Source organism: Notolabrus celidotus, chromosome 16 (assembly GCF_009762535.1).
Source record: "Notolabrus celidotus isolate fNotCel1 chromosome 16, fNotCel1.pri, whole genome shotgun sequence".
Taxonomy (NCBI): Eukaryota; Metazoa; Chordata; class Actinopteri; order Labriformes; family Labridae; genus Notolabrus; species Notolabrus celidotus.
The window spans coordinates 29,190,707-29,202,220 of NC_048287.1; the positions used below are offsets into that span (position 1 = coordinate 29,190,707).

General features: G+C 40.2%; 1 protein-coding gene across 2 annotated transcripts in view; it reads left to right on the top strand.

The window, feature by feature from the left end:
- The window catches only part of LOC117828536, a 74,310-nt gene that overhangs the window by 41,439 nt on the left and 21,357 nt on the right, over nucleotides 1–11,514 (top strand). The window lies entirely within an intron of this gene.

An 11,514-nucleotide genomic window follows, 5' to 3' on the forward strand; every position in this document is an offset into this window, starting at 1 on the left:
AACACAAACAAGCTTCTCTTAAAGTGGATGAAAGATCACCGCCTGTGAACAAGAATACACCTGTGATGGAAAAACAAGGTTTCCTAAAGCTGTGCTACCAAGCAGCATCAACATGCTATGCTAACATCCTTTCACTGACTATGCTGATGCTAGCTAATTAGTCTGAAGGTATGAGTTTGCTACATTTCAAATACCTGTTTACCTTTTTTCAGTATACACACCTCGAGCTAACGTCACCCAATCAGAGCCTCATTTCATGGGCAATACTGCAGTCACTGTTCTATTCAGCTGGGTAACTAACAATCCATGGGCATAGACTGTTCACTAACCTCTCACCTTCTTCAGCTCCACCATCTCTACTAAATATTGTCACACAAAAGAGCCAGCTGCTAAAATTCCAGGTAGAGGCTTTAAAACAGAGGACCACAAACACACTGGCTGTTTTTGAAACGGCCTGCTACATACTACCTATGAATGTTGTAGGCGGTAGGTACTGCCTACTTAGGGTTGCCAACTGTCCCGTATTAGCCGGGACATCCTGTATATTGGGCTGAATTGGTTTGTTTCATACAGGACCTCAATTGTCCCGTATATTGACTATTAGCTCTTATAAATACAGCAGACTGCACTCTACAGATCCTAGATCAGATAAAACGGCAGTGGCAGATCATGTGCCAATCACACCGCCTGTCATCCAATCACAGGGCCCCTCACATGCATCAGTTGTATACAACGCAAATACGCCAAGTCCTGCAAAAAAGGGTGGAGAGGATTTTCTCTCTGATGGCCATTAAATGGTCAGACTCAAGAAACAGATGCAGCACAGAGCTGATCAAACATGAACTTCAAATATCTGTAAACTGTGACTCTCTGGCTGTGCAAAAGGACTAAAGACTGCTTGAGTCATTTAAGAGCAGCAAAGAGTATCCATGGAAAAAGTGCATTTGGTGAGTCATGCTACTCTTTTGCCTTTAATTTTTCTTTTGCCTGTTTTTTTTTTTGTTGATACAGTAAGGATTCAAGGGAATATACAAACTTTATGCATTTCCAGTTGAATCAGAATCAGAATATACCAGGGTTCCCACACCTCCTGGAAAAACTGGAAAACAGTTGACCAGTTTTCCAGTACTGCAAAACACCTGGAAAATGGGAGAAAAAGTAAAATTTCCTGGAAAATCACAAAATGTCCTGGAAAATTATTCCAACATGACTGCGTGTGATCTGACAAGATTAAAAAAAAACATCCCCATTCAACATTTGTGGCCATTTTTGTCATTCAGATCTATTTAGGTCAATTTATGCACTGATCCTCTGATTATTATTATTATTTATTTATTTCAGTAAGGCAGCTTCCAGAGTCCTTTGCTGGCTCTTTTTTTTTTTACTTAGCTAATTTTAGATTTATTGAGAAAAGAGAAAGCTGAGATGAGAGTTGGCCATCATTATTACTTAGTTGCACTAATAAAGTGCTGTACATCTGTGGCTGCATTGTTCTATAATTAATTTGCCAACATTTTTAAGCATGTAAGAGATGATTTCATGGATAGCCATAGTCTGCACGTCTTCAGTGTAGACTTCCACTGAGAGGAACATATTAGACTATTCAGGAACTAAATTAGGAACTCAATTTAGACTGTCATACCAGCTTGATCATCACTGAAAATGTCCTGGAAAATGTTCTCTGGAAAAGAGTGGGAACCCTGATATACGCTGAGTTCACACATCATGCTCACACCACCATGGCGCCGTGCACCTGTCCCTTATTTAGTAGCGAGAAAGTTGGCAACCCTATGCCTACTAAATACTGCGTTTAAAGATAGTCTGTAGTATGACTGTTCTGTTGGATCTGGTCTGCAGGATGCTGGGTCAGGTGTCTCTGGTTTTCTGGTTTCAGGAAGTGGAGGTAAACAACGACCAAGCTGATAGTGAAACTGCCTCTTTAGCATCATTCATGATTTAAAAAGTTAAGAAGTGGTTTATATGGAATGTAATCATTTTCACAGCACATAAAAACTGAGTGACCCCATCAAATAGGAAGAAAGAATAAAAGGGGAACGTTAGTGCTGTGCATTGTGGGAAACAGTATGCGAGGGAGACTGGCCCGCTGCATACTGAGACATTTTCCTGAATCAGTACGACATCTGGGGAGTTTTGGCATACTGCAGATTTTGCTCTAGTTCACTGCATAGTGAATTTTGGCCAAATCGGTACGTACTACTCGTATAGTAGGAGGTTTTGAAAACAGCCATGGTTATGTTGTAAGTCAATCAATCAATAAATCAATCAATCTTTATTTGTATAGCGCCAAATCACAACAAACGTTATCTCAAGACGCTTTTACAAACATAGGAGGTCTAGACCACTCTATGTCAAATTATGAACAGAGACCCAACTTCAAGACAGGGTAAGACTCAGTCTGACCCCACCTTAATCCATCATGAGCATTGCACATCGCAGTATTTAGCTAGTTACAGTGGCGAGGAAAAACTTCCTTTTAACAGGCAGAAACCTCAGGCAGAACCAGACTCATGTTAGACAGCCATCATGCCTCGACTGAGTTGGGTCTGGAAAGACAAATAGAGGGGAGTAAGAGAGAGAGGTGATAGTGATGAGACGAGTAGTAGAAGCTGTTGCCGCTGGAGTCCAGCACGTCCGTATCAGCTGGAGTCCAGATCGTCCGCAGCAGGAGGAGGACGTCTATGGCAGCTCAGAGGAATCTACGAGACAAGGGAGCTCAGAGACTCCAGAAAGGTCTATGGTTAGTAACTTTAATGGGACAGGCACAGTTAAAGTAAGTGATGAGGGGGTTGGGGGGAAGGGGGTGGGCTAGGATCCCAGTGTGTTAGTGTGCCAGTTCCCCTGGCAGTCTAGGCCTATAGCAGCATGACAAAAGCTGGTCCAAGCCTGATCCAGCTCTAACTATAAGCTTTATCAAAAAGGAGAGTTTTAAGCCTACTCTTAAAAGTGGAGAGGGTGTCTGCCTCCCGGACCCTGACTGGTAGATGATTCCAAAGGAGAGGGGCCTCTCCTTGTACACAAGCTTTGCTAAAAGCTATAAAGCTATAAAGCTAAAGTTGGCACCAGAGGTAAGAAATCCAGGGGGAGAAAAGGTGTGTCAAATCCAGCCTCAGGGTCCCCTTAATGTCTGTCTTTAAGAGGTTGACTAACTAACATTGCCCACCATCGTGCTGCTTGCATGACTCAAAAATAATTTTAGAAACTGAGTGAGTTTTTCAACAGCACCAGAATTTTACACCACACTTCATGTTTTTCTAACACACACGGGGGAATCAGAGGTATGAGGTCATCACGCTGCAGTCACACTGTCACATTAAGTACTATTAACTAAAGTGAGGAAACATCCCTGTAGCATTAGGTAGCATTAGGGCTCGGTGAAAGGCACATTAGCTGAAACATCAGCCTGTTTGTGGTTCCACTAATAGTCAGATCAATACTGAGTGCTCCTATCAGATCTCCTCTGAGGATGTACGCTCTCCAAATTCACACAAGTCGGACTAAAACACAAACAGATCTGACAGAGAGAGAGAGATGCAACTAAACACAACACTTAACATACAGTATCACCATCAGTGTTTAGATTTCTGGGACAGGTTTGAGACTTCAGAAGAGAAGAGGAGACAAAAACACACAGAGGGTTTCTTGAAAGCTGATGACCAATAGTCAATGTTTGTTTTCTTAAGACACGGAATTAACACATCATGAAAGTTTATGGAAGTTTAGTTTACCTGAGGCGTACCTGCTAGTCCCATCAGGGGAATTTAAGAGAAAGGCAGCAAGTAATTTATCCATGCATATACATATACACTACCAGTCAAACATTTGGACACACCTTCTCATGCAATGTTTTTTTATTCATTTTAATTATTTTCAACATTGTAGATTAATACTGAAGACATCAAAACTATGAAATAATCTGGTTTTGCCATAATCTGGATTAAAACAGTAGTCAAATAGGGCTATCCATTGTGTACTAACCCTACCTCTGAACAACACAACTGATGGTCTCAAACATCATCACATTAAAGGCTGATTTATACTTCTGCGTCTCCCCTACGCAGCAGGGGCTGATGCAGACATGAGCACCACATACTTGTGCGTCGGTGTGTCTGTGTCGCGCAGCAATTCTCCGCCGAAACGCCTGAGGGCAGTGCGGTCTCTCTGATAGCCGGTCGCCTGCTTCCGGTCCCGCTACGATCTCTGTTTCCTTTTCCACAGCGATTCAGAGCGTGTTATGTTAATCTACAGATGATACATGTTGCTGTTTATCATACAGACATGATTACATGAAGAATAGAGAGGAGGAGATGAAATACACGGCCGATGTGCGGCCGATGTCCGGGATCCCTGAAGTGCTGTAAATGCGGGAAAGACAAAGCCGCCGAGCGGACCAATCACAGAGCTTGCGATCAGCGTCGGCTCTACAGGGAGTTACATTTTGGTGGAGGTGCACCTCAGCTACGTGAGTAGGCCTCGGCGTAGGTATGGGAGCTACGCGGACCCCCGGCGTAGGGTACGCCGTTGATTCAACGCAGAAGTATACATCAGCCTTAAGAAGGCAAGTCATTCTACAAATGAACTCTTGACAAGGCTCATGTTAATTAGAAACCGTTCCAGGAGACCACTTCATGAAGCAGACTGAGAGAATACCAAGAGTGTGCAAAGCTGTCATGAAGGAAAAAGGGGGCTACTTTACAGAATCTAAACTATAAAACATATTCTGGTTTGTTTAACACTTTTTTGTTCATTAAATGATTCCATATATGTTCTTTCATAGTTTTGATGTTTCAGTATTAATGTACAGTGTTCAAATAATTAAATAATTAAAATAAATACAAACCCTTGAATGAGAAGGGTTTCCAAACTTTTGACTGGTATTGTATATTTTAATAAATTTTCAAAAACATCAGCTATGCATGACTCCTAAAATAATCATCACACAATAACTTGAACAAAGAATAAGTGTAAGTTTGAAAGACCACTTTTGTTCCAAATTGTTCAAGTTTGTATATCAGGTTTACATTCGCACAGAGCGAGTTTTAATACTCAATGACAGACAAATATCAAGAAGTTGAATTCATGATGAGAACTAGCAGAAATAAAGTGTAAGAAAGAAGTGAAAAAGAAAGAAAAAGATGAAGTCAGGGTTCCTTCTCGTTACAAGGTTGTATTCAGCCTTTTTCTCTTCTTTGAATTTTATATTTTGCCCAACTTTGCTGAAAATAACTCAAAGTTTCCACGTGGTTGCAAGAAGTTTGAGAATCAGTGCTTCACTTGCAATGGTTGGTAGGAGGCTTCTCATTGGCTTATCTAGAGGAAATGTTATAATAAGAAAGCAGAAAATATCCACAGCTCAGTTTAAAGTAGTTTTGTACCCTGCATCTACTGCAAGGCATGCTGGGATAGGCTTAAGCACCCCCCTGACCCTGAGCGGGATAAGCAGGTATAGAAAACAGACTGATGCATAGAAGGTATTTACGATTGTGCAAAGTGTTTACTCCAGGAAAATACTTTAAGGCCAGATTTCCAGCCGCATAAAGAGCTGCTTTAACCAGCTGGGCACACAGTTTAATGCTGAGCGGAGAATGTCAGTTTACTGAGAGACTGTCAATGTTATCACAGCTGAATGGATTTGAGTTTCAGCTCGCACAATGCTGCTGCGTCTCACTTCGATTCAGGAAAAAAAAATCCACTATTGATGAGGCTACAGGAAGAGCTGGGCTGTAATATACTTTATGGAGTCAATTTGAATGCAAAGTGAGAGCACGTACACACACTCACATACATTTCAAAGATGGTGATGACGCCCGGTTTTCTGTCCTCGTTTGACCATGAGAGCTCAACATTCACACTCTGAGGGCTGCTTCTGAATCCAAATCCTGCAACCTCTGACGCAGGCGGTGTTAATAATTCACACGCACACAGTCCAAGGACAGAGATGACACCGGCATTACTGCTTGCTGCTCCTCACTTCTCCAACCATTATAAATCATCTACACCTAAATCCTACTCGCGCACCTACCCATTCTTACAACAGAGGCCAGGGTCAGCGTAATCCTTGTTTTAAGAATGGGTAGGTGCGCGAGTAGGATTATAAATCATCTACACCTAAATCCTACTCGCGCACCTACCCATTCTTAAAACAAGGTTTACGCTGACCCTGACCTCTGTTGTGTTTGCAGTAGTTGAATAATTTAAAGGACACGGGATACAGTTCTATGCATAAACGATAAATGTCTTTATTTGGATCCTCATTAGCTTCTCCCAAGGTAGCATCTACTCTCCCTGGAGTCCACTCTAAACACCAATGACTGAACGATTAGCTGGTTCTAGTCTCACTGTGTCTTTTCTGAGACCTGTGTGATAGAAAACTACATTTCTAAGAAGACATTGTATTCTGCTGAGGCTACGTTTGGATTCCAATGAAAGCTAGTCCACATACCGACGTCCCCCTGTAGAGATCTTCTTACTTTTCATCCTGCTCCATAAAACTAAACACATTAAGTACTAACAAGTGAATGTCAGAATGCAAGCACTCAGATAGTGAACATGGTCAAATTCAGACCTGTGAAGCATCATCATGTTAGTGCTTACATTGAGAGCCTGTTAGTAAGAAGCCTGTAGAACTGCTTTGCTTGAATAAGACCTTTAGGAAACCCAAGCATGGCTGGTGGCTTTTAGTCCTTGTACATCATGCCTTAGCTTTGTTGTATAAATAAAATAATAACAAAGTGTTTCCTACCTTTAATGAACAAACACTGGTTTACAACATGAGATGTTGTGGTGGATCGAACAGCTGAAAAAGAAGAGAACAAATCTTGTTTAAGCATTGTTCAAGACAACTAGCTAAAGGTATTATAACTTGGCAACCTTAAAGCTCTTTGAGGCATTAATAAATGCTTTATTAACCATAAATAACGGCGTTAACAATTTAACATTTTAAAAATGTTGATTCATGAGAAGGTTACGCACAGATATTTATTTACTCACATAGACCAAGCAGCAGCCTCCGGCCTAGAGAATCCAATGAAGCCAATGCAGAAGTGCTAAAAACTGCAGTTCCTCGAGTGTCCACTTGAGGCTGGCTCTGGAAGTACCAGAAACCACATACACACCCATTCAATAAAGCCGATCTTTACAGCAGAAATAAACATGTTTACAGCCTGGTACAAAAAATTAGTGTAGTCTGGATAGTTATTTTCACGATCGGTGACATTTTTTATAACTCGGCAGTTTCATAGATATTAAGATTACGAGTTTCCATAAGGAGAGGCACAGCTGATTTGACTGACAGGAGGGAACACTGTAGCTGTTGGCTAGGAGGCTCAAAGCCTGCCTCTTTACCTCACATAGCTCAGATGAAGTTATGTTGAGTTCAGCATTTCCAATATGGCTCCCGCCGATGATCGGCTTCTAAACAGTGCTTCAGAAACAGATGGGCAAAATCTACAAAGATGTATCTCCGGATTGCGATATGTGCCATCAGTCCCCAGCAAATCTTATTCATATGCTCTGGCTCTGTCCGTCCTTGATTACCTTTTGGACAGGGGTTTTTACCACTCTTTCAGAAATATTTGGCCGAAAACTTGACCCTAACCCTCTTATTGCACTTTTTGGTATATCGGTTTCTCTACCATCTTTCACTTCATCCCAAAAAAATGTAATCGCCTTCACAACTCTTCTGGCAAGGAGATTGATCCTGATGAAGTGGAAATCTCCTTCCCCACCCTCCCATACACACTGGATTTGTGATGTACTATTTTATCTTAAACTAGAAAAAATAAGATTCTGTCTCTTAGGTAGGTCCAATAAGTTTGTAAAGGTCTTGGGCCCCTTTCTTGAGTATGTTCAAAGATCTACGTTTTCAGATATTCCAAATTAGAGCAAGGTGAAATGAATGTGGAATGTAAGTAGTGTGGTAGGATGTGGCAGCATGGGCTCTTTATTGATTTTTAAAAAATTTGGTTTAACTTAACTTATGATGTTTTTGTATGGTTTGCTGTTTTCTTTTTTGTTTTAATTTGAACATTTTGAATGTTTGTATATCTATATATTTTTGTATGTATATTTCCGTTCGTGTATATGTATATTTTTATCAAACTTTTATCATTATTATTTTTTCACCTTTATTTATTCTTTATTTTTTTCCTCGTATTCTATGTTAAAGCTTGAAAAAAAAAAATGATGGGTGACGTCACAGATGCTACGTCCATTTATTACACAGTCTATGGCTGAGACGAGATAATATCTATGAGAGTTGTTTTTAATCAACCTCTGTTGTTGTCTTAGACAGTCTGAGGTCATAGATGACTCAGTGTTTTAAAATTGAGTTAAAACTTTTACATGAAGCATAAAGCAAGATATTGCTGTAGCTGAATGAAATCAAATGCTTTATTTTCTAGCAAGTTTTTATTTTAACCACTGAAATTCAAGATTCAAGATTTCAAAATTCAAAGGTTTTTTATTGTCAATTTTCACTGTATATACAAGACATACAGGAAAAACGAGATGCTGTTTCTCTCGTCCAGCTTTTAAATATCTAAAATTTAAATATAAAATACAATAAAATATAATAAAATACAGTTTTATAAAAACAGCCTATGTACACAGTGCAGGTAGTGCAGTGACAGTTTAAAAATGGACAAGGAAAATGAAAATAGATAACAGTGCAAATGATATTAAGGTGCACACAGTATTCAAGATAAGTAAATAATTGGGTAAATGGTTAATGTGCGAAAAGCAGCTGAGGTAGAGTCCTTGTATGTAGTGTGTTTGTGTGTGCGTGTGTGTGTGTGTGTGTGTGTGTGTGTGTGTGTGTGTGTGTGTGTGTGTGTGTGTGTGTGTGTGTGTGTGTGTGTGTGTGTGTTACAGTCCAGGGGGCAGAGGGGGAGGTAGGGAGTGGATAGTAACATATTCTTCAATCTTCTGCCTCACTGCTGAGCATGTTTGTTAGCTTTTGAGATCAGAGTTCAACATGTAACATTGAGTGTTGATTGATTTCCTCATGACTTCAGTAAAGGTTAAAAAAGTCAGTAAGGTTGTTTTGATTCAGGTGTCGTTCTCTCGGTTTTTCACGTTATTTAATCTGTATGACTAATTCCTCGGATCTTGACCCGTCCTTGGTTATGCAGATCTTTGAAAGGCAACAGCTAACTCCTGCAATGCCTCTCTGTTATCTCAGGCGCTGCTTGGTTGGGGAGGATCATTCTTATTCCTCATCCACTTTTCATGAAGATCAACATCTCTGACATGAATTTTTCAACGATGTAGCGGAGAAACTGCCTGAAGGGACAAAAAAAATTGTTTCAATTTGCGAATCATCCTTTATATTTGACACAAGAGGGAAAATACTAAGGAGGGCAAAAAGGTCTTTAAGCAAGTCAGATCAGGGTTAACAATCATTCATGAGGATGTTTGTGTTTAAGAGTATCTGAGTCGAGCAGCTGCTGAATAAAAACGAGGGGTTTATCACCGCTGCTCTGAGTCTGTTCTTATTCCTCCAACCAGTCTGTCCCTCTTCCACCAGCCTTGTTATTGCTGTATTAGCATTTTCATTATTATTTGACCTTTAAAGCAACAATAACAATGATATTATATGAAATGGCTTTTATTATTCAGTATCTTATCTTTGATTCCACTTCACCGTGATAGCAAGCACACAGAATGGAGTGGTCCATCGATCTGATGCACAAGATTGGATTCGTATTGGAATTGTATTCAAATGTGTGTCTTGTGCATAAGATTTTAAATGGCTTGGCCCCGCCTCCGCTGCGTCAATTTATCAACTTTCGCTCAGTGGACTCCGTTAAATCAACAAGAATCTCTTCGTTCAGAAATTGCAATGTGCCCTTTCGCCGTACTGCCTTTGGGCAGTCAGCTTTTTCTGTGAAAGCCACAACTCAGTGGAACACCTTACCGGAGGACATTAAGAACAGTGAATCTCTCAGCAGCTTCAAAACCAAACTGAAAAGTCTGCTAAAGGACAATCAACACTGCAACCACTGATTTGATACTTTTAACTTGATATACATACTGTTTGTTTGTTTGATTGTTTGTGTGTGTGTGTGTGTGTGTGTGTGTGTGTGTGTGTGTGTGTGTGTGTGTGTGAGTGTGTGTGTGTGTGTGTGCGTGCGTGTGCGTGTGCGCGTGCGCGTGTGTGTGTGCAAGCAAGTGTTTTTACAATGTGATGTTTTAATTGTGACCTGCCAAGGGACTGCAGATGTAAATTAGCTTTAAGCTAACTCTGGTACAATGCATCAGATGGTGACATTTATGTTAAATATTGTACTTTACAAATAAAAAAAATAAAAAAATAAAAAAAAATGATGCAAAACAATTCAGACTGCAATAAGAGGAGACCCCGGTCCACCTCCACATGAATGCATGTTGAAATGCTGCTGATTAAATCTATTTGTTTCGTTCATTTGCTGTAGCTGGTGGCCACGGTTGCTTTCCTGCATACAAGGACCAACAAATAAACTGACTGCAGGATGTTTTCTACTCTCCTCCCTTTGGCAGAGAATTAAAGACCAGTTTGGTAGTTTGTTAAGATGTGCTGTCAGCTGCTTATTGAAATCTGTCACAGCATTTTAAAACAACAGCAAATACAGCAAAGACTGGACAGTCAGAGAAAGGAGAACTTCTCAGAGGGGATGGTGTTGTTTTTTTATTGGTCTATGAGGCCAGGGCAAGGACTTTTACTATTCTTTACAACTAGAATAGATTAAAAATAATTCACACTTTTTTTTTCTGACTTCATGATGATTTTTTTTTTACTTTCAGTGAATTAAAGGAGGATCATAAAAGCCAGGATGCCAGTACAAAAAGACAGAATAAATTAATTGTAGCAATGCATGTTAACGATGAAGCCAAAGAAAGTGACACTGGACTGGAATTTCAGATGATATAACCTTATGTTCATCAATGTCACATGATTTTGAAAAGTAGGTTCTGCATTCAGAGGCTATCCTATTCAATCAATCAATCTTGATTTATGTATTGTATATCCTCAGACTCTTTCCAAACAGAGCAGGTCTAGACCGTACTCTATGTCCTATTATTAACAAAGACCCAACATCAAGACAGGATAAGATCCAGTCCCCTCTTACAGACAGGACTCAGTCTGATCTCATCTTAATCCACCATGAGCAGAGCACTTTGCAGCATTTAGCAAGTTACAGTGGCAAGGACAAACTTCCTTTAACAGGCAGAAACCTGAAACCAGACTCATGTTAGACAGACATCTGCGTGGACCTGTTAGCCCTGTGAGTTAAGGATTCGATAAAGATCGTTCACTTCGCCTCTAACATGACCCCTGAAAAATCTCCAGAACATTTCTAAACTAAAGTAAGTGTAAGCGGTTGCTTATAATCCTTATAAATCCACATTTTTCTGAGTCACCTCTGTAGAATCAGCTCTCTGAGGACACCAGACAAAGTTCTGCGTTTACTTTGACAATAAGTTGAGGGCATTTCCGTTTCACCTTCCGTGCAGTCC